The sequence below is a fragment of the Sciurus carolinensis genome, chromosome 1 (assembly GCF_902686445.1).
Source record: "Sciurus carolinensis chromosome 1, mSciCar1.2, whole genome shotgun sequence".
NCBI lineage: Eukaryota > Metazoa > Chordata > Mammalia > Rodentia > Sciuridae > Sciurus > Sciurus carolinensis.
In genome coordinates this window covers 162357962-162381756 of record NC_062213.1, presented here as the reverse complement: position 1 = coordinate 162381756, position 23795 = coordinate 162357962, and the positions used below count along the sequence as shown (strand labels likewise).

At 41.1% G+C, this 23795-nt stretch overlaps 1 protein-coding gene across 1 annotated transcript in view; it reads right to left on the bottom strand.

Annotated features, from left to right (window-relative positions):
• Oma1 (OMA1 zinc metallopeptidase) overlaps positions 1-6374 on the bottom strand; it is a 61355-nt gene extending 54981 nt beyond the window's left edge. The window contains 1 exon segment of the mRNA XM_047529291.1: positions 6321-6374. The gene's annotated coding sequence lies outside the window, so the exon portion shown is untranslated.
• Between the last annotated feature and the right edge of the window lie 17421 nt (positions 6375-23795).

Here is a 23795-nt window from a genome sequence, read left to right as displayed (position 1 = left end):
TTCCAGAGATCTGCAGAGAAGCCCCCTCTCGCATTCAGATGAGTTCTATCAGCGCATATTTGTAAAACAAAATAAAAACCACTAATACTTGGAAAGAACTACCTGAAAAAAATAGAGGGCACAATGTATATAAATACAGGGCTACACATCATAGGGCAATGTCCATTTTCACCCACTGAAGTAGAAAAACTTACAATTCATGGTTACTGGTACTCAGAAGTGTTTGGCCTCAGTCTTACTGAAAAATTAATCCGACACTGAAAGCTATTCTGATCCCAACTAACAGACTAGAAAAAACACCTAAAAGATCAGACTGTTTCTATATAACAACTACATACCAGTAGGGAACAAAAACCTCAAGAACAGATGTAAGAACAGAAAAAGATCTAGTACTTAACAAGGTATAATTTATAATTAAAAATTACTAGGTTCTCAAGAAGTAGGAAATGTGATCTATAATTAGGAGAAATATCAATCAATGGAAATGAACTTACTCCTAAATAATACAAATAACAGCATTAGTAGACAAGAATATTCAGTGAGTTATTATAACTATATTTTACATGTTTAAGTAGTTAAAGGAAAATTTGAGCATGTTCTGTAGAGACACTGAATGTATTTTTTAAAGGGTCTACATTTAATTTCTGAATAAGGAAACCACAATGTCCAAGATGAAAGGCATACAGGCTAAAACAGGAAATTAGACATTGTAGAAATGAAGACTTGTGAACCTGAACACATATTAGAGAGAAAACAGGCTAAAAAAGAAAATGCACAGGGTATCAATGAGGTATGGAATAACTTCAAGCAGCCTAATATCCTTATAGCTGGAATCCTCCAAAGTGGGGGGTAGGGTGGTAGATGAAAAGTTCTTGAAGAAATATTGGTCAAAAATTGCCTAAACTCAATAAAAACCATAAACCCACAAATCTACAAAGTTTAATGAACCAAAGGAAACAACTCCAAGGCACATCATAATTTCTTAAAACCAATGAAAGAGAAAATGTCAAACTTGACATCTTAGACAAAATGAATAAATTCTTTGAAAGACACAACTAAAGCTCACTCAAGAAGAAATAGATAACCTAAGAGCTCTATTTTTTTAATTGAATGTCTAGTTAAAAATTTTCCCACTAAGAGAACTTAGACCCAAATGGCTTCACTGAGGAATTCTATTAAACAGTTAAAGAATTAATATTAATTCTATACAAATGTTTTTAGTAAGTGAAAAGGAAAGAACAGTGTGCAACACATTCCTAAGACCACTATTACACTGATACCAAAGACAGACAACTATACTGTAGGAAGATCATAAGGTAATATCCCTCAGGAACCTAGATACAAAAGTTCTTAGCAAATTTTAGAAATATATAAAAAAGTAACCTCATGATCAAGAGAGAGATTCATCCCAGGAATGCAAGGATGGTTAAACATTCATAAACCAATCAATGTAATTCACCCTATTAATGGACTGAGAAAGAAAAACCCATAACTATCTCAATAGACACAGAAAAAGTATTTCATAAAATTCAACATTCATCCCTGATTTAAAAACAAACAAATAAACAAAAAAATTCCCAGTAAACTAGGAATAGAAGGGAACTTCTTCCATCTCATAAAAGAGGAAACAAGCAGTCAATACAAAAACAAACAACCAATAGTACATTTATTGATAAAGACTACATTTTCCCCCTAAGACCAGGAACGAGGCACATATGTCAGCTCTCACCACCTCTATTCAACACTGCACTAGAGGTCTCAGTCAGAGAGACAGAAGCAGGGAGGGAAGGAAGGAAGGATATCTAGACCAGAAATAAGGCAGCAAAACAATCTTTACTTCTAGACAACATGATCTTCTATACTGAAAATCCAAACAAAAAAAAAATGCTATGAATTTAACAAGTTACCAGAATACAAGAAAAATACATAAAAATAACTATTTCTATACAGTGATAGAAGCCAGATGTACCCCTCCAGAAAAGTATATGCAATACTCTATGATTCCAGATCTATAATATACACTGCAAAAAATACAAAGTAATCTATAGTGTCTGATCAATGACTGCCTCAGGATGGGTAGGTAGAAAGGAGTAGGGGAAGGCATTGCAAGGAGTTGGGATAATGAATTTGTTCACTATTTTGATTACAGTTTTGGCTTCACAATAGTCCACAAGTCAGAACTTACACTGTACAGTTTAAATATGTATAAATCACTGTAGATTAATTATATATCAATCAAACTGTCTTTTAAAAGATACCAAAAAGACAATAATCAAATACAATATGCAATCTTTGCATCCTGGTTTGGAAGAAAAACAGTTTTAAAAGACCTAGTAGGAGAATATGAATTTGGATTTGTTTTTAAAGTTATTTTAAGCAATTATTACTTATTTTCTTAGGTAATGAAATTGTGGTGATGTAGGTGAATATCTGATTCTTGAAATACTTACCTGTTTATTTTCAAGTACTATGTACTGTATATACTATAGGTGCTGTACTTTAATATGACCCTCAGAGAAGGTTTGTTTACATCAGCATCACAACAAACAGATGAGTTAACACGTTGTGCCAGGAACATATTACAAGAGATATAATGCCACTAGATAGACCACTGGAGATTTTCAGCTCTGTTACAATCTAATGGGACCATCCTCATGTATTTAGCTAATAAGGTTCTTCTTTCTCTAGGTGGCATGGGAGTTACAGAAACAGCATAATATACAGTCTTTTCCCTAACAGAGATTATAATCTAGTTGAGACAACCATAATTCTTTATGCCATTTGGGTAGATGTAAAGAGACAAAAAAATTCAGAAGAATTATTTCAAATGGCAAAATTTATTTAAGTTCTTCTACTGGAAATCAAACTGCAAAAACAGCACAAACCCATTTTCCTTCCTTTAGTTCAAATCTGATGATTTACTATGGTAGATAAGCTTTAGATTCTTGCCCAATCACAACATCAACTTAGGGGATGCACCTAAAGAGTCATGGTTGTCCCTAATGACTCCTACAACTGACCACAGAGCTAAGACTGGATATCTGATATAGAGAAAGTTTTATGTAAGACAGCATCCAGCCTAAGAATATATGGGTTTATATAAAGTGGGAAGATAGCTGGTGCTAGGGAAATACAAAGCAGTATACAAGCAAGAACTGCAAACCCAAAGCTTTGCAAGAGGATATACAGAAAGGACAATGGAATACATGTGTAAAAAGGACACAAGGGACAGACCATGAAGCCAGCAAGAGATAGAGACAGAGAGAAAATGAATGATTAAGAACATCCTAGTCCTAAGTGATTACCTGTATACTTTCTACATTTAATTGTGCCTCATAAGCTTCTACTTTATTCCAAAAATAATTCCCTCTCTTCATTGAGTACCTTGAAAATAGATGATCTCTAAGACACTTAACATGGTCTGAAACAGTTACACATTCATTTATATACAAAATAATAACATTTTAGTATTACACATGTTCTTTATTGAAACCACCTTAAGGTTCCTTCTATACAAACTTCCCAATTTACAGCACTGCAACAGTTTCAGAAAATGCTGAATTATCTCTATAGTGACTTTAACATCCAAAAGATCTAAGCCCACGTTAAATCAGTCCTGCGTATTTACACCCTGTCAATCCAGTTCCTAGGCTCTGCATTGCTTGTGATACACTCTCCAACCATTTGGCCTCATTTTGCCACAATCTCTTCCACTCCAGGTCATTCCCCAAGCTCGAGTTAAGGCAACTTTTCTAAAATGCAGATTAGACAACAGAATCTAGTGCCATAATTCACATAAAATCATACAGTGCTAAAGACTAGACAGTCAAAAAAATGGAGATCCATGTCATGAGAAATAAATATGCAAATTTAAGAAATAATTACAACAAATGCTACTTGCAAAAACTGTATAGCAGGAGAGGCAAACTGAAAGGTCTAAAGCAGTAACTGCGTAACAAAATTTTCTACAGTGATGGAAATATTCTGCATCTGTACTGTCCAATATGGTAGTCTCTACATGTAATTATTGAGCACTTAGAACATCTGAGAAACAGATTTTTTAGCTAGCTTAATTTTAATTAATTAAAGTTAAATGGCCATACTGTGTGTGACAGTGGTTATACTGAACAGCAGGTTTGTGGGATTCAGGAAGGTGAGTATCAGTAAAGTCACACTTAAGTGAACACAGATTCGTCTCTAATTAAAAGGAGATACAAGTATAATGGAATTTGAGTTTAATGTTCCCAAATGTCTAAAAACTACCAGCAGAAATTCAGACTTTAAAATTGTCAATTGTAAAATGCTGGCAACCAACATAAAAAAAAAAAAGTTTCTTGACCACCTTGAACAAATATTCATATATTTCATTCAGTTTTTGTCCTCTGGATTTTATTATTCATTCGTTTCTTTATTCATTCAATATTCAATGAGTTCCTACTACACGATAGACATAATTCAGGGTGGTAGGGATATTAAAGAGAACAAAACGAAAAAACCTACTCAATTTGTAAGAATAGTAATGATAATATGTGCTAATGTATAAAAAATAAGTAAATGTTAAGGTAGATTACTATTCATAACAACTACTTTGGTGGCAGGATGGTGGTCATAGGATATAGTATTTCCATCTTATATATTTTGTGCAGTTTAATTTTTTACAGGATGTATTACTTTTGTAAACCCCAAACCAAGCAACTTTGTTTTACTTTCATTAGTTTTCTATAGGCCTCAATAAACTTCATAATGCTGTCTCTCAGTATTCTCCAGGCACTTTTCCCAACCTTCCTTCACCCATTCCTAAATTTCAGAATCTCTGCTTCACTTATACCCCTCAGAAAAGAAAGCTCTCATATCTATGCCTATGTGCATCTATTCATACTGCTTAACTTTGACAAGTAAACTCCTGCTCATCCCTCATAACCTGTGTGAAAAAAAAATTTAAGCATCCTACTGACAGAGAAAAAGCCCCAAACAATACCCATATATAATTAAAATCATTACCATTTATATCACTGACAATCAAGTGTCATTTATATAGAAATAGTACCTGATATTTTGTAATCCTGGTTTATCCTTAAAATAGGGTAAAGAATGGGGGAAGAAATCTATTTATACATTTTCAAAGAGCCAATCACTAGACAATACAATACCTATGAAAGAATTAGGACTGACATATTCTTTTTAAAGAATTGTGACAGGTCAACAAACATAGCAGGCAGACTTCTAGGATTACTAAATTAATGATGTGAGAAAATTAAGCAATTTGAATTGTTAGCCTCTAAGATCATTTCAGATCCTTAATTCTTTTAAGTATCATATCAGAATGAGCAAGTACAGCACTCACTGGCACTCACAGCTAAAGACTGGAAGACAGTTTTAACAACTCTCGCTGAAAATGACTATTTCTTCTCTAGTTTCTATGGAAACAGCTGTCAGATTGGCAAAAATAGGACATGCACTTTAAAATAATCATTCAAGCAAAGTACACACATGATGGAAATCTTTTTTTAAAAAAAATTGTAAGACAGCAGACAGGGTTCTTAAGCTTCCAAATGCCACACTGCACCCTTTCACCCTGCCAAAGAATGACGGATATGAACCTAAACCCTTTTAGTGAGGGTTACAAGGCCTTGGTGGGAGTCACTATAGTTGATCAACTCCTGAATTTCAATGAGATACTTTCATCTCCCTGGACTAACATTTTTTGCTGAGGTTTGCATGGCACAGTAAAACTGTTGCTCCATTTAACACACACAGGTGACATTTAAATAGTAAAAAAGTGATATTTCATAAACAAGTTCATAAAGAAACTATTACAACTCTACAGAAAGGTTTACACAGGAAATTTTCTGGTTTTTATTGCCGAGTATAGGCAGGATAACTTTTTTCTTCCTTCAGAAAGAAGAGAAGAGCGAGGGGCTGACACTGAGATGCCTTAAGCGACCAGAAGAGGTTTGGACAGGTGAAGGTGTCCGGGTGAGGCGCGCAATCCTGCGTTAGCAAGCAAACACTTAAAGAGCAGCTGGTGAGAAGGAAAGTCTGCGGGGGAGGGAAGGAAGGGAGCTTCCCGGAAAACACCGCCGCTGGGCCAACTTCCAACTCTGCGCCGTGGCATCCCGGTCGGGAGAGGACCAGGCTGTGCCCTCGCACCTGCCCTCTCGCGCGCGCCCCAGGCCTCGCCACCCAGCCCAGCCATGTCCTCACAGGTCCCCTTCTCACCCGGCGCTCCTCCTTGCCCTGCCCCACCCTCCCCAAGCTCCCACACGGCGCCCCTTCCCCTCCGCCCCGCCCAACACGGAAGAAGAGGGCAAAGGCGTCACCGTGAGGACAGACTCTACCAGTGGCGAAACCCGGGATCCTCCGACCCACCTCTGCGCAAGCGCACACCCCTCCGAGAAGCCCCACCTCCCCACTTCCTGCCCTCGGCTCGGCCCGAGCCTTTTCTCCGCCCACCCCGGGCAGTCAATACTCCCGCCCAGAGTCGTCCTCCCTGGGGGACTTCGGTCCCTGTGCGGACTACGGCGCCATAGCGCCCCCGTGTGGTTGGAGGAGGACGTGGCTTTGGGCTGGGTGATTTGCCGGGGAGTGAGTTAACTTATTCATGTCCTTGATACTTTGGCCGAGTTGGGTCGTTTAAACAATGATCAGAACAAGGCTGTACAAGCTGAAGATTCTAAAGCGGTACTGGCCAAAAGGAGAGAGACTTAAGGGCTACCAAAAACTCAAATTTCTTGGTTCAGAAGCTACACAGGTAGTAGTAGTCTTTGGAGTTTGGGAACTCTCTGCTTTCACAGGATTTCTGGAGTGACACATTCTAAGAAAGATGAAATATAACCTGAAGTGTCTGAAAATTAGTTGAAAATAGCTAACTACAAAATAGTGTGAGATAGACTGAACTAGATAGACTGAGACAGATATCTTTACCCTATGTCCATGTACAACCATAGAAATGAAAAATTGTACCCCATTTGTGTACAATGAATCAAAATGCAGTTTAAAAAAAAAACAGTGTGTATAGTATACTTCATTACACACACAGAGAGAGAAAAATTCTTGAGCACCAATTGCATCCTAGGTGCCAGTTATGTAGTAATGAACAAGACAAATGAAGCCAGAATTGGGGACAGGCAGTTAGTGTAGAAATAGGAAATCGGGTCAGATCGAGAAAATAGAGGCCATCAAGCCATCCGCCTCTGGAAGTTGGAGACTGCCATGGGAGAATGGAATATCAAGGACATGCAGAACCCATTGATAACCAAATTCACCTGCCCTTGCCAGAGACTGCAGGCAAGAAGGTGCTAATTAATGCCCCCTGGGCCCTTGCCTGTCTGAGACACCTTGACCCTCCCTCTGCCCCATCCGCTTTTTGCTTTTTACATTTCAAACCAGGCCTAATCCAGTGGGCAGGAAGGGAGGAGATAAGGGGGAAAAGAGATGGGAGAATGAAACCCATAAGAAGGACAAGATTTGCTCATCCCATGGATTCCGCCTTTGAGTCCCCTTCTTCCACCCGGGAGAAGTCTGCTTTTCCTTTTCTTTAATAAAGCTGCATTTTCCACTCTACATTTGCCTCGGCGTGCTTCTCCGGCGTTATACTTCAACACCTGAGGAAGCAGGACTCGTCACCGGTAAACAGCGGTATCAGATTTGGAGGTCCCACCGAGATCTACGCCGAGGTAAGTGAGCTTTTCTTCACGAACCCCAATCTGTCCGAGGTGCATCTTTCTGTCTCTTTGTTTCTGGAGGGCAAAATGGGCACCCGTCGGCTACTTAAATGCAACTAGTGCAGCCGCCATTCTTAAGACTCGGGTGAGAGGTTTCTCGGCTCAGGCAAGTTTCCAATCCCCTGCTCTGCAGGCACGTTGGGGCTCTGCTGAAGCCGTTTCCTACTTTTCTGTCCAGGCCCGGAGCGCAATTGCCGTGAGTACACAGTGTCCCTAGTCCTGATCCGCCCAGGATGCGTGGAGGCGGAGGAAAGGTTGGAACAACTGAGGGGTTCTCGGCCCGGGCTACTCTCGGGTGGACCCCAAAGGTTCCTTCTCTGGACTCCCCCTCCCGACAGCCCTAAGGGGTATCCAAGGTGATCAGTAGACAAACGGCACTGAGGGAAAGCGCCAATTACATTTGCCTCCGTATGGGCCGTGCAGCACACCACAGACATCCATTCCCTCCTGGATGTTTCCCCTTTGCTCGCCGATCAGACATTAAACATTCAGATAGTAGGATCATAGGAAAATCAATAGGAAAGTGCTCAGGTTATCTTTGTTTGCATATTTAGTCTTTGCTAGTTTGTTTAAAGTTTTCCTGTGCTTAAAGGTGCTCAGTGTGTTCTAAGCTGCAAGGAGGATGTATACTTTAATTCAACCCCTCCCTTGAATCCCTCAGAGAACAGGGTATTATATGTCTAACAATCAATAGGTGTCCCCCTCACCCTTTGGAGATCCCTTTAGTCTACAAAATAGGCAAGAAGATGTACAATTCTTCTTTTGTTGTAGGAATTTATAGTGGCAGGGAGGAAAGCAGTAATGCCCTTAAGTCTGAATCCTCCCAGGGTCTCTAGCACAGGGCAAACTAGAAACCCTAGCACTTTGCCAAAGAAGGCCAGAAATCACTTTGGCAAAGCCAGGTAGTGAGAGACGGGTTTTCTGGACCGGATTGAAGCTCAAACTTAGGGAGACGTCCCTAAAAATGGTCTCCGGCGCGGGCGCCTGAGGTCTATTTTTCTTTTCTTCCACTTAGATGGGAGCTTCACTCTCAACAGTATTGCCAGGTTCACCACTAGCCTGCATACTGAAAAACTGGGACAAATTTGACCCACAGACACTCAAGAAAAAGCGCCTCATTTTCTTCTGCTGCCAGGCCTGGCCTCAATATAAACTCTCTGATGGAGAATCTTGGCCACGAGGGAAGTATAAATTTTAATACCATTTTACAGCTTGATAGATTTTGCAAAAGGGAAGGAAAATGGTGTGAGGTACCTTATGTTCAGATCTTCTTTATTCTAAGGGAAGACCCCAAATTATGCCAACAATGTAAAATAGATTCAGCCAGAACCACTACTCTAAAGGAAGAAAGCCTTAAAGAGTCACCTACTGAGGGAAAGGAATTTTCTGCTAAAGTCCATCAGCAGGCCTCCTGTCCTCCATACCCTGGTCCTTCTCCATCTGCCCCAATGGACAGATCAAATGTACTACCTCTCCAGGAGATGCCGGGAGGAGAATTTGGACCAATTAAAGTATACAACCCCTTCTCCCTCCAAGACCTAAGACAGATAAAAACAGACCTAGGGAAATTTTCAGAAGATCCAGATAAATATATTGAGGTGTTTCAAAACCTATGCCAGGTGTTTGACCTCACCTGGAAAGATATTATCCTGTTACTTAACCAGACTTTAACCTCCAATGAGAAGGAAGCCACCCTGAAAGCAGCTGAACAATTTGGGGATGACCTACACCTTGCTCATGCCCCAGGAGCCCAAACTAGATCTAAACCCAACTATCCATCGGGAGCACAGGCAGTTCCAAGAAATGACCCCGACTGGGACCCAAACGATGAACAGGATGCTTGGAAGATCAGACACTTCCAGATGTTAGTCCTTGAGGCCCTTAGGAGAATCAAACAGAAGCCTATTAACTATTCTAAGGTTTCTGAAATTACACAAGGTCCCGAAGAAAGCCCGGCTATTTTCATGGAGAAACTCAGGGAGGCAATGAGAAAACACACCACCGTGGATCCTGAATCCACAGAGGGCCATTTACTTTTAAAGGACAAATTTATCATTCAGTCGGCCCCAGACATTCGGAGGAAATTACAAAAATTGGCATATGGCCCTGATCAATCCTTAGATGATATCCTCCGACTTGCAACTTCCGTTTTTTATAATCGAGATGTAGAGGAAAAGAAGGAAAAAGAGCGTAGAGACAGAAGAAAAACTGAAGCGCTGGTCTTAGCCCTAAGAGGAGTTAGCTTCCCGGGTGATAAAGGAGGAAAACGGAATGTACCTCAGCCCACAAAAGGGATTTGTTTCCGTTGTGGAAAGGAGGGACATTTCAAACAGGAATGTCCCCAAGCCAAACGGCCACCACCGGAGCCCTGCCCCAAGTGTCAAGGCAATCATTGGAAAAGTGACTGTCCTCAGGGGCGTAGGTCCTTGAGGCCAGACTCTTCCACACAGGCCTGACGGGGCCCGGGGCCAATTCTAATGGCTCCCGTAACTCCTATCACTACACATGAGCCCAGGGTATGCTTCTCCGTAGGGAGCCAAGAGGTCAACTTCCTCTTAGATACTGGCGCTAGTTTTTCAGTGCTCACCTCTTATCCTGGACCTCTTTCCTCTAATACTATAACGGTCCAAGGGGTGTCTGGACGGCCTATTACCAGAAAGTTTACTCCCCCACTGAGTTGTGAGTGGGATAGGATGATGTTTTCTCATGCATTCCTGATAGTGCCAGAATGCCCTACCCCTCTATTGGGAAGGGATTTACTTTCAAAACTTCAGACTTCCATTACAATGAATTTGGGACCACAAGGATCATTATGTTTACCTCTACTAGAATGCGATATAAACCCTGAGGTATGGGCCACTGAAGGCAAGATTGGACGGGCAAAAAGAGCAATCCCAGTTAAAATAGTCTTAAAGGATCCCTCTGTCTTTCCACATCAGAGACAATACCCGCTACGCCCAGAAGCAAAAAAGGGCTTATTAAAAATCATCCAGAACCTCAAACAGCAGAAACTTTTAGTACCTTGTAACAGCCCATGCAATACACCAATTTTGGGAGTTCAAAAATCAAATGGGGAATGGCGTTTAGTCCAAGACCTCAGAATAATTAATGAAGCAGTTGTTCCCCTCCACCCAGTAGTTCCTAATCCATATACTCTGCTATCTGAGATTCCAGCAACTGCCGCTTGGTTTACTGTGTTAGATTTAAAAGATGCCTTCTTTTGCATACCTCTGGATTCTCAGTCTCAGTATCTGTTTGCCTTTGAGGAACCAGATAGTGGATCTCAACTGACCTGGACAGTACTACCCCAAGGATTTAGAGATAGCCCCCACCTATTTGGACAAACTCTGGCTAAGGACTTAACAGAATTCAGAGATAAGACATCTGCAATTGTTCTCCAATATGTGGATGACATCCTGCTATGCGCCCCCACCCAGGAGGAATGTCAGAAAGCTACTACAGAGCTCTTAAACTTCTTAGCCAATCAGGGCTATAAAGTCTCAAAAGGAAAGCTCAATTATGTCAGCAACAGGTCCAATATTTAGGATTACAACTATCTCAAGGAGTCCGCAAACTAGGACAGGAAAGAATAACTCCCATAGGACAATACCTCTGCCTCAGACCCTAAGGCAACTCAGAGGCTTCCTAGGAATAACTGGATACTGCAGACTTTGGATTCCTGGTATGGGGAATTAGCTAAGCCTCTTTACAGTCTTCTGAAAGAAACTTTACAACAAGGAGCAACCAACCTAATATGGGAACCAGAACATATTAAAGCCTTTGAGACATTAAAAAGGGCCTTACTCCAAGCCCCTGCCCTTAGTTTACCTACTAAGGAGAAATTTAACTTGTTTGTCACTGAAAGAGGAGGAATAGCCCTAGGAGTGGTAACACAAAAGAATGGACCTATTCAACAACCAGTAGCCTATCTCAGCAAGGAACTTGATATGGTATCTCAGGGATGGCCCCACTGTTTACGAGTAATTGCAGCTGTAGCTCTACTAGTCCCTGAGGCAATCAAAATCACCCTGGGAAGAGGCCTTATTGTCTACACTTCCCATGATCTCTCAGGAATTTTAAACTCGAAAGGAGGACTATGGCTTTCAGATAGTCGCCTTCTAAAATATCAGGCTTTACTTCTGGAAGGACCCATAACTCAAATAAGGACTTGTTTGACTTTAAATCCAGCTACTTTCCTACCAGAAACATTAGAGGAAAGTCCTGAACATGACTGCCAACAGGTCCTAGCCATGAATTACTCAGCCCGAGAAGACCTTCAAAACCTTCCCCTGTCTAATCCAGACCTCACCATGTTCACTGATGGAAGTTCCTTTGTGGAACAAGGAGAACGCAAAGCTGGATATGCTGTGGTGACTTTACATAACACTTTAGAAGCGCAATCTTTGCCCCCAGGCACAAACGCACAACTTGCAGAATTGATAGCCCTAACAAGAGCCCTGGAACTAGGGAAACAACAGAGAATTAATATTTATACTGACTCTAAATATGCCTACCTAATCCTGCATGCACATGCAGCAATTTGGAAAGAAAGAGGATTTCAAACAACTGAGGGAACAGCTATAAAAAACTATAAACAGATCTCAAAACTATTAGAAGCTGTCCATTTACCCAAAGAGGTAGCAGTAATTCACTGCCCTGGACATCAAAAAGGAATAGATGAAATAACAGAAGGCAATAGACGAGCAGATCAGCAAAGCCAAAGAGGCTGCTAAGGGGACTCTACAACAAATGACAACTTTAGCCCCTCTGATATGGACAGGTCCTCCCCCAGAGATAAGGCCCCAATACACCCAGGAGGAAACACAGCAGGCTTTATCTAGAGGAGGTAACCTCTTGCCCTCTGGGTGGATTCAAATGGAAGATAACAAACTCTACTTACCTGCTAACTCCCAGTGGAAGATTTTACACACCCTACATCAATCCTTCCATCTGGGAGAAGAAAACACTCTCAAATTAACTCAAGAGATATTTGAAGGGAAGCATATTTCAAAAACAATCCAACAAATAGTCAAAGCCTGTGAAATGTGCCAAAGGAATAACCCCCTTAACTCTACCAAAAAGCCCCCAAGGCTACAAAGAACAGGACAATTCCCTGGAGAAGACTGGCAACTTGATTTTACTCACATGCCAAAAAGTAATGGATTTCAATATTTATTGGTTATGGTAGATAAATTTACAAGGTGGGCTGAGGTCTATCCCTCCAGAACTGAACAGGCAGGAGAAGTAGTCAAAGCCTTATTACAGGAAATAATTCCTCGATTTGGTCTGCCCCGCAGTCTCCAAAGTGACAATGGAGCTGCTTTTAAGGCTGCTGTCACTCAGGGAATATCAAAAGCCTTAGGCATAAAGTACCATCTCCACTGTGCATGGAGGCCCCAGTGGGAAAGGTAGAAAAGACTAATGACATCCTAAAGAGGCACCTAAGAAAACTCACTCAAGAAACTCACTACCCATGGCCTAAAATGCTTCCTCTAGCCCTACTCAGAATCAGAAATACCCCCAAAACATTAGGGCTCAGCCCACTTGAGCTCCTATATGGAAGACCATTCCTAAGAAATGATATCCTTAAAGATCAGGAAACTGCAGATTTAGTGGCTCATATCACAAAGTTGGCCAAATTTCAAACTGAAATCTGTAAATATCCTGCATCTGAGCCAATCACTTCTCTACCTCTGTATGAGCCTGGAGATCTAGTCATGATAAAAACCTTACCTTCAAGTTCTCCAAATTTAGACCCTATTTGGAAAGGACCTTTTCCTGTAATCTTATCTACCCCCTCGGGCTGGGGAGATAGCTCAGCTGGTAGAGTGCTTGCCTTGCAAGCACAAGGCCCTGAGTTCGATCCCCAGTACCGCAAAAAAAAAAAAAAAGAATCTACCCCCTCTGCAGTAAAAGTGCTGGGACAAGAGAACTGGATTCACCACTCTCGAGTTAAAGCCTGCCATCCTGAGTCGACTCCCAAAGAAACTTCCTCCCAAGGAACTGAGGAGCGATACTCCTGCACTCCGATAGAGGACCTAAAATATCTCTTCTGCAGAGACAATGGTGATATGTAAACTTTTCCTCCTCTCTTTCTTTATTATTGTAGGCAGATCCACTGAAACTAATTCTTTCCTAAATTGGGCCCAGCAATATGCCACTAAATTACAAAAAGATAATTGCTGGATATGTGGACTATTACCCCTTTCCAGCACCTCTGGACTACCTTGGTGGGTATCTCCTTTACAGGGAAATGACTGGACAAATTTACAGTCCTTAATATTAGAACAAAAGAAGGAAAAACCCTCCTTACAAACTGCTACTCATGCCAATGTTAGCTTATGGCCTATCAATGAAACTCTATCACTACCAGGTCATAAAAAGGCTTTCACTTTAGAGCAGACCAATGTTCAAATTTCTACGGCTGTTAAGTCACATGCAGGCCCATTCACTTCTAACTCTCCACCACCGCCACCAATATGTCACAGATACAAAGATGGTTATTATCAGGTTTGGGACGGAAATTTCTGGCTTACACCCACCATTGGGCATCTAAACCAAAAGGCCCCAATCTGTTGGGAACAACATAACCATACTTATGATATATGGCCTAATAATACTCGAGAATTAGGATGGACCCCAGAGTCACAATGCCAACAAATTGTAATTTTACAAGCCAATGATTGGTTTGGAACTAGTTGGCTCTCTAGGCCTGAAATTAGCTGGCCAGCACCCAATGGAACACAATGGATATGTGGAACTAACTTATGGCCCTGGCTTCCCCCAGGCTGGATAGGAAGATGTACTATTGGGTACCCCTGGATGCAAGGGAGATGGACCCCAAGTATAGAACAGCCAGCAAATCTCCCCAATCTCAAACATAGATGGGGACGATCTGTTTTTCGTTGGTATGATCATTTAGCTTCAATGTTTATCCCGCAAATTGGTTTAGAAAGTGTAATGTGGCATGTGGAGACTCTAAACAATTATACCCAAACCGCCCTCCATGACGTTGAAGAAAGCATTTCTCTCCTTAACACAGAAGTGACACTCATGAGGAAAGCTGTCTTACAAAACCGAATGGCTTTAGATATCCTCACTGCAGCCCAAGGCGGTACTTGTGCTATTGTTAGAACTGAACGCTGTGTTTACATCCCTGACAACTCTAACAATGTAACTGACATTCTTAAAGATTTACATTCTCAGATAGAGGCCATGTCCTCCCCAGACTCATTATGGGAACAAATTCTTAGCTCCTGGTTCTCTGGTACCTCCTGGTGGAAAACATTATTAGTCTCTATAATCATCATCATACTCATTGGTGTGTTCCTATGCTGTGGCATTTACTGTTGCATTAATCTTATCCCAGTACTCATAACTTCTTGTTTCTCTTATAGACCGCCCATCTCTCAAATGACCCTCCAACCTATCACTCTTCAACCAGACTTTTACCATGGACCCCTCGATCGACCCGATTTATAAAAAGGAACTCCAAGCTGCTTGCCCCTCGCCGTCCACTTTCAGCTCGAAGAAGTCAGAGCGGTCATCGACCCCCTTCCCCAGCAGCATGGAGTTCCTAAGATTAGAGGGGGGAATGAAGCCAGAATTGGGGACAGGCAGTTAGTGTAGAAATAGGAAATCGGGTCAGATCGAGAAAATAGAGGCCATCAAGCCATCCGCCTCTGGAAGTTGGAGACTGCCATGGGAGAATGGAATATCAAGGACATGCAGAACCCATTGATAACCAAATTCACCTGCCCTTGCCAGAGACTGCAGGCAAGAAGGTGCTAATTAATGCCCCCTGGGCCCTTGCCTGTCTGAGACACCTTGACCCTCCCTCTGCCCCATCCGCTTTTGCTTTTTACATTTCAAAACCAGGCCTAATCCAGTGGGCAGGAAGGGAGGAGATAAGGGGGAAAAGAGATGGGAGAATGAAACCCATAAGAAGGACAAGATTTGCTCATCCCATGGATTCCGCCTTTGAGTCCCCTTCTTCCACCCGGGAGAAGTCTGCTTTTCCTTTTCTTTAATAAAGCTGCATTTTCCACTCTACATTTGCCTCGGCGTGCTTCTCCGGCGTTATACTTCAACACCTGAGGAAGCAGGACTCGTCACCGGTAAACAGCGGTATCACAAAGACCTGACTCATGGCGCTTATATCACAAAAAAGGAAAGTAGACGGTAAAGGAGTATATAGATAAATAAACAAGACACCAGCATGATGAGCAGTGGAATCCCATATTTATCATATTTATACTCAGTACAATGGAAAAAAACTCAAAGGACATAAATGCTATGAACGATTTTAGGTATTTCAGAGGATTTATAAGTGATTTTTTTTCTTTTATCTTGCTTGTTTGTATTTTATAATCTGCCTTTTGCTTGAAGGGAACATCTTGGCAAACCCTGACCCCCTGGATCCTCAAAACTGAAGTAGCAGGTCCCTCAGTTCTCTAGGATTGTTTTCTGAACCTGTGAAGTGCCTTTGCCTTACCAAGGTTTCCAGAATGCTAGGCACCTTTCTACTTATCGTGCCTACTTAACATGATGCCATCGTTGTAATAAATGGAGAGGTTCTTGGGATGTCCACATGGTTCACCTCTGTACTGTCTACAACCCAGTTGTGTTAGGGCAGTGGGATCGGTTGCTGAGAGACCAGAGAAAGTACCTAAATACAGCATGTAAGGCACAGGATTTATTTTTAAATGCTTGCAGGGACAGTCTAGTGTCAACAAGTTGGACAGATAACACCTCCATCCCTCTTGATCCTTCACCAAATAATGCCTCCATCTCTCACAACTCCAGAAAATAGAATTTCCGTTCCACTCAACATCTTTTCCAGTGGCAACCAGCTGGAACAGTAAGTAGTGCTTGTCCTCTACATAGCGCCCTCAATTCTGCACCAGTTACTACAGGGAGAGGAGTTTTATAATCTAGGCTACAGAAGCAGTGATGTCACTAACTTAGCTTACTTTGTCCCATCATATAACCAGCATCCCAAGGAACTTGGTTTACATTCAAGAAAGCAGCTTTCTACAGTTAACAATTTGCCTTAATTCCCAGCATACACAAGAGAAAGCTTTTGTCATTCAAGTTAATGTTTATCTGGAAATTCCAGAAAATAGACAGTAAAGAAGTATATAGAGAGTTCTGACTTACTCTCATTGTTCTCTTAACTTGGTTAGATTCTCAGGAATGGATAGAGCACCTAGGGTCATGGTGTTTTACTGTCCTCCTTTTCTCCAAGAATGTTTCAGTTTCCTTTTGGACTATGTGTGAAAGAGCTGGCACAACATCGTGATCAGGGCTTTTTGGTTAAGTCTGTAGTAGTCTTAAGCCATTCTCTTGGGTTCATCTGATTTCTGAAGAAGCCACACTGGCAAATTAAATGAAAGCATGACAGAGAAAACCAATCCTGTATCCTTTAAGTCTTTCATGATGGCATTTATCTCCACCATCATCCTCTCTTGGAAGAAATATTGGTTTTGATTTATTATCTTAACGTGGGGAGAGGAGCAGCTTCACAGGCTTGCATTTGGCCTTCTCCACTGTTTTAACTCAAGGTCAAGGATCTTATATTAGTTTGGTATTCTATATTTATGTTCGAGGAATGCTACTTCAGGGAGGAGAAGGTCTAGCTAGCTCACAAATTTAGAGACTCAGAATTCAATAACAAGCAGCCCCATTTGTTTGGCCTCTGGTGAGGTCCATGGATGGCATCATATAATAGTAGAAGGACATATAGAAGTTAGCATGATTATCTCAAAATAGAAAGCAGAGAGAGGGAGGGCCAGGCTTACATACAGCTGTTAACAGTAATCTCAGCCTGCAGGCTTCTGGCGCTTCAAGCCAGCGCCAAGTTTCTGTTACTCTGGGATCCTGTTACCCCCTGAATATTATCTAGACCAGTCTCATGATGACTACTTTTCCCCTCATCACTGGCCTGCAGAGGACAGTCCCTTCTGAATTTCCTAGTGATGCTGGTGTCCCTCTCATCTGTGTGCACCCCATTGCTTTTGTATCTGAATGCCACCTGAGCTGCTGGCAGGACACAGCCCTCTGACTAGTCTTCTGCCTTCACACAATAAATCCATCCCAGCAAGGCTACTTCCCATAGCTACCTCATTCCTTTCTCTACCATCTCTTAGGGAAATTCAGACGTTCCTGCCTCACTGTGCCTAAACCATGATTTTCTCCTAGGTTCTGAGAATCACCCAGCATTGAGTTCATCCTATCTCTTAGGGTCCCAGGATCCCACATCCCAAAGAAAAAGTTCCCATGTTAATGAATTTTAGTTAGCCTGGCTTATGGTCGTCCTGCCTTTCTTGATGAAGTACCCTTAAAAACTCAAAAATCAATCAAAAATTGCCCCCAGCTCCTGCTGGTACATGCTTACTAATTCTTGAAGCTCCTTCATTATGCAATCTTTCTCCTCCTTAACAGACCTAACACATCCCTAACTGGGTAATTCTGAGATTGAACCCTGGTTATTTCCCTTTCTGACAACAAAGAGGAGATGGGGAACAGTTCCTGACGGGCACCTATTACCTTGTGATAGAACCTCAGTTTGGCCTTGCCACTTAGGTTAAGTGTCACTCTTAGTACGGAGGAGTTGGCCACATCCACAAGTTCTAAGGGTCTACAGAGTCAACATCCTCAAGGATTCTATCCAGATGTCCCATTCCATACTTTAGGTTTTCACAACCAGGGCTCAGATCTGCCTTGGCTAAGCATTGAAACATCTCTGGGCTTCATGACTCTTTCCATCAGATTCCCACTTACTGTGGTTTGAATACGGGTAGTGTCCTCCAAACACCCATGTGTAAAACTTTGACCCCAGCAGAGTAGTACTGGGAGGTTCTGTGGACATTGAAGAGTTAGGGCATTGTGTTAACTCCTTAGGTCACCGGGGGTGTGCCTCAGAAGGGATTGTGGGATCCTAGCCATCCTTAGTCTTGCTTTTCTTTCATTCATTACAGGAGTTTCATACTGCCCAGAAATGGGTATCCACTAAAACTCACATTATGCCTAGTCATTGGCTAAGAGCAGCCTGGGGTGAGCATGAGGCTGTTGTAAATGTGGGGGAGAACCTACAACATCAGAGGCACAGGCTGTCAGTCAGTCATGCTCCCCACAGCCTCGCTGCCATTTCAAGAGAGTTACATATCAAATGGTAGTGGTGACTAAGTAGGGGTAAGTGAGAGTAATTTTCACTTTTTATTTTGCTTTAATGTGGTATTAATATTTTGCTTGTGTAACAACAACAACAAAAAAATGTTTACACCAACACTTAGAAAAGTGCTCCACTGGACTCTCTAAAGAAAAAAAACTCTGGGAGATAAGCAAGGATGTGGTTGAGCTTTGGCCTTCCCCTTTGTCTTTACCTGGAGCCAGCTGGGCCATGTTGAATTATCCTGACGCTTAACCTCAGGAATTGGAACCTAGTATCTACTGTTTAGACAAACTGAGTGAGGCTAGAGGCAGGAAGACCAGTTAGGAAGCTGGGACAATAATAATCTAAATGATGATTTATAAAAATAATATACTGGGCCTAGGTGTGACCATTCTTTTGGAGCAGAAGACAAGTGTTTAAGTGGAAGATCCACTTGTGTTATGTGGGAAGAACAGTCTGGATGACAAGAAAGTAAAGAAAGTCACACATGGATGAAGGAAATGCCAAACTAATTTTTGTTGGAATAGAGCATGAATATGGTGATGTGCAAATTCTGCAGGTTAGAGTGATTTCAAATTTACTGCCAGCCATTTCCACCACGTTGAACAGTCACACTCAGCACATATTTAAGTAGAGTAAGAGGTCACTTTACTGAAGGTGCTGTCCTAGCATTGCGGTCCTCCAAATAATGGGTCCTTCTCTTTTCAGCTGGTTCACAACCTGCATTTGGATCAGCAGAGATCGGATTGTTGTGTTGAGCTTCTGTCTAAACCTGTCATAAAACAAATAATGCTTCATAATTCTTCACCTTTAACTCAGTATTCAAATTCCAGCACTTCTTGTAGGAGTTATCAATAAATATTCCTCTCTAGCAAGGTGGCTTTCCACTGGAGAAAGCTGAGTTGTCTTAGGTTGTATTCTCTGGAAGCAGATTGAGATAATCCTTGTGTGCAAGGTTACTGGAAAGAGTTCTGAGGAACAACACCTATAAGAAAGCAAGGAAAAGAGCGCTGGGTAGAGGGTAATAGGGAGTATTTCAACTTCTCCCAGAAGAGTTCTAGAGTAGGATAGCTCTTCAGGGTCATCCTCAATTGAAGCAGTATCCTGGACTTGGTACCCCCCAATCAACTAGTGGTTGAACAGTCTGTCTCTGGGGAGAGGACATGTCCTTGGATGAGGCAGGTGCCTCCAGCCAGGTGAAATCTCCCAGGAGGCAGGCAGCTGTTGGAATGGTGCTTCTTTGAATGGGATTTGACAAGCAGCACAGTATCTACTGTGTTAATGAGCAAAGTTCCGACTACAGCAATGGTGTGGAAGGACAAATGCTGCCATAGAACCGGTGTTCAGCAACTCGGCCACCATGCATGATCAGTAAGAACCCCTACAAAAAACACAACTTATCAAGCCATGTTCAGAATGGAGCACTTTTTCCGAGGGCTTATCCAAAGGAAATTATTCTTGTGAGTCCTCTATATCCAGATGAAGCAAATAGTTTTGGAAATTTGACAAACACTGCTATCATTTTGCTATCTAACTCTTGAAAAAGGATTTTAAGCTACTTTGCATGTTTAAAATACTTAAAACATGGATCCCTGCTATTTTAATGTACATTTTTTTTATTCCTGATGAGGTAAACCCTTTTTCATGTTTATATGCTGCCTGAATTTTTACTTTAGCAAATGTCTTTTTATTCCCTTAACCAATCTTTCTATAAAATATTCATTTTTTAATGTGTTGACTAATAAAACTTTCATATGCTTTTGTATGTATTTAAGAATTGTCTGTTGTTTATGTAGCATTTCCCCCCACTAGGTTATTGTCTTTCAATTTTGTTAATTTGCATGTACAAATGTACCTAATTTTAGATTTTTTGATATGAATAAATCTGTCCCTTTTTTTCATTGTGGTCTTTGCCTCTGAGCTCACATTTATACTATGTCTTAATCACAAGGTTATATATTTATCAATATTTTAGTGGCACTTTAATGATTTCGTTCTCAAGTCTTTTAAAATCTTTAATCTACTAGGAATATATTTTACCACGAGGTAGGAGAAAACAATAGAACATAAAATGCTTTCTGAACTATTAGACCAGGAGAGCTTTTCCCCAGGGACAGGACCACCAAGGCAACTGCTGTCCCTACAGTTAACTGACTATTCCAGTCTTGCCTGGTGACTTCAAGTATCACTTTTGCTATATGCCAAATTCTCCTGTTTCTGGATTTTCTCTTTTGTTTCATGATCTCTCTGTTCTGACATCAGTACATAATTCTAACTATTGTAACTTTGTAATATACATTGTATTTCCAAATATTGTGTGGTTCTTTTTACACATTTAGCCTTTGGGATGAACTTTAGAACTATATTTCTTTTCCCAAAATGCACTGGGATTTTGATTTTGTTGTTGTTTTTAATCTTAGATTACTTTGGGGAAATTTATATCTTTGCAATGCTGACTATCAATCCAGGAAACTGTTATGCATTTCTACTTACCCAGGTCCCCTTTTATGTCTCTCTATAACATTTTACAATTTTCTTACATGGGTCAAAGCAGTATATTTTTTAAAGGAATATAAATTTTTATTTCTTAGGATTACAGAATCTGAAAGCTGGAAGGGACTTAAAAATCACTTCATCACCCCTATCCCATCTCTTGTTGAGTTCCCATCTTGCACAACCAAATACCCAGGGTATATTTCGGTGTTTTTAAAACATGGTAACATCAAACTATATATATTTTCAGTGATTTACAGTTTATTACTTGAACAACATAAAGAGAAATTTGAATTTCAATATATTCAGATCACTAAATTTATTTTAATCACTGCATGGTGTTCTGTGCAAAGAATATATGTATAGTCAACTTTTCATTGCTGTAACAACATACCTGAGGAAAATCAAAGAGGAAAGACTTATTTTGGTTTTAGAGGTTTCAGTCCATAATCACTTGGCCCCATTGGTGTGAGCTTGTTGTAAGGCAGAATATCATAGCAAGAAGTGTAGTAGAGTAGAGCAGCTCACCTCCTGGAAGTCAGTAAGTGAAGAATGAGTGAAAGAGAGATGAGAGAGAGAGAGAGAGAGAGAGAGAAAGGAGGGAGAGAGAGAGAGAGAGAGAGAGAGAGAGAGAGAGAGAGAGAGAGAGAGAGAACCAGGGATACGATGTATCCTTTAAGGACAAACTCCAAGTGACCTATTTTCTGTAATTAGTTCCTACCTCCTCAAGTTTTCACCACCCCCCAAAAGTGCCATCGAATTATGAATCCATGACTGAATTAATCTACAGTGAAGATGGAGCTTTTATAATCCAATCACTTCCTAAAACTGCTACATTGAGACCAAGTCTTCAACACGAGAGCATTTAGGAGACGTTACAGATCAAAACCATAACAATATGCCATAATTCACTCTATTATTCCTCTATTGATAAACATTCTAATCATTTGTACTCTTTTGCTGATATGAACAACTCTGCTCATGAGTTTGAATTTTAAAGTCAAAGTCCCAAAAATTCTGGAGCACACAATCACTGTCTAGAGTCCCCTTGTCAAAATTCACCAGCAGGTGGCTCAGTTCACACAAAGGCATTTCTTTGGTTTTTCAAGGTCTTTCATTTTTTCAACAAATCTTATTTTCTGAGCATGCATTTTGAATCCTAGTGCATAATACAAGTTTTATTTTTTTGGAAAAGTTTTAGTTTGAGTATAAAGCAGGGAAGGTTCTCATATACATCCTGTTCCCACATAAAAACAGCCTACCTTACAACCCAGAGCAGTATTGACACATCATTATCACCCAGAGCCCACAGTCCACACTGGGAACATTTTTAATACACTAATTTCAACACAATAAGCAAATTCATTGATTCAATAATACTTACAGAATGTGTACTATGTGCCAGGGATGGTGTAGAACTGGTCTTCAGAGGAAATTAGCAGTCCCCAATGCCTCATATCAACTTCCACAATCCCCTGAATAAAATATGGTCATTACATCATGGTGCCCATTTATTAAAAAGTTGCAAATGATTATTCATACATTAGATCACTAGACCAGGCAACAGATTCTCAGAGAAGATGGACAGCCTCTTAAATTTGCTTTGAGATTTCCATGCTTTGACTTCCATGCACTTGCACATGGCACTGTGTGTGGAATGCTGCCTAAAGGAGGTCCCCCCCCCAAAGGAGACTTTAAGAATTCAAATGCAAATGATTTGGAAGCAGGAAGGTGATCCCAGGATATACCATTTGGGGAGTGGGGAGTATAGAAGTGAGATAAGGAAGGGAAAAGAAGCCAATTGTGTTAGGCAGATTTGCACCACTCTAAAAAAAAAAAAAAAAAAAAAAAAGCCTGATGCAATCAACTCGTAGGAGAAATGATCTATTTGGCTCACAGTTTTCAAGGTTCCAGCCCATGATCAGTTGGTCATTGTTTTTTTCCTGTACCAAGGCAGCACCCCATGACAGGAGCATGTGGCAGAGCAAACAATGCCCACCTGGAGACCAGGAGACAACAGAGAAAGAGGAAGGGGATGGAGTCTCACAAACTCCTTAAGAGCACATCCTCAATGAGGATGGGTCTCTCACAGCTTCCAAGGTCCCACTTCCTCCCAATACTGTCATTCTGAAGATAAAGCCTTTAATACTGGGATCTTTGTCAGACATTCAATATCTAAGCAATAACACCAACAAAAGATGTATTAACAAACAAGTTGCAAATGAGAATAGATGGCGTGTGATCCTGATGGGGAAGAGTGGAATGCTGTAAAAAAAAGGCGTGAGTTTTTCCAACTGAGGGATGAGGAGCTGGGCTATCTTTCCACCATCTTCTGTTAGTCATTTGTTGAAGGTTGTCTGTCCTAGAGGTGATTAATTTTCTGGCACTTCCAACCTCCTACATGT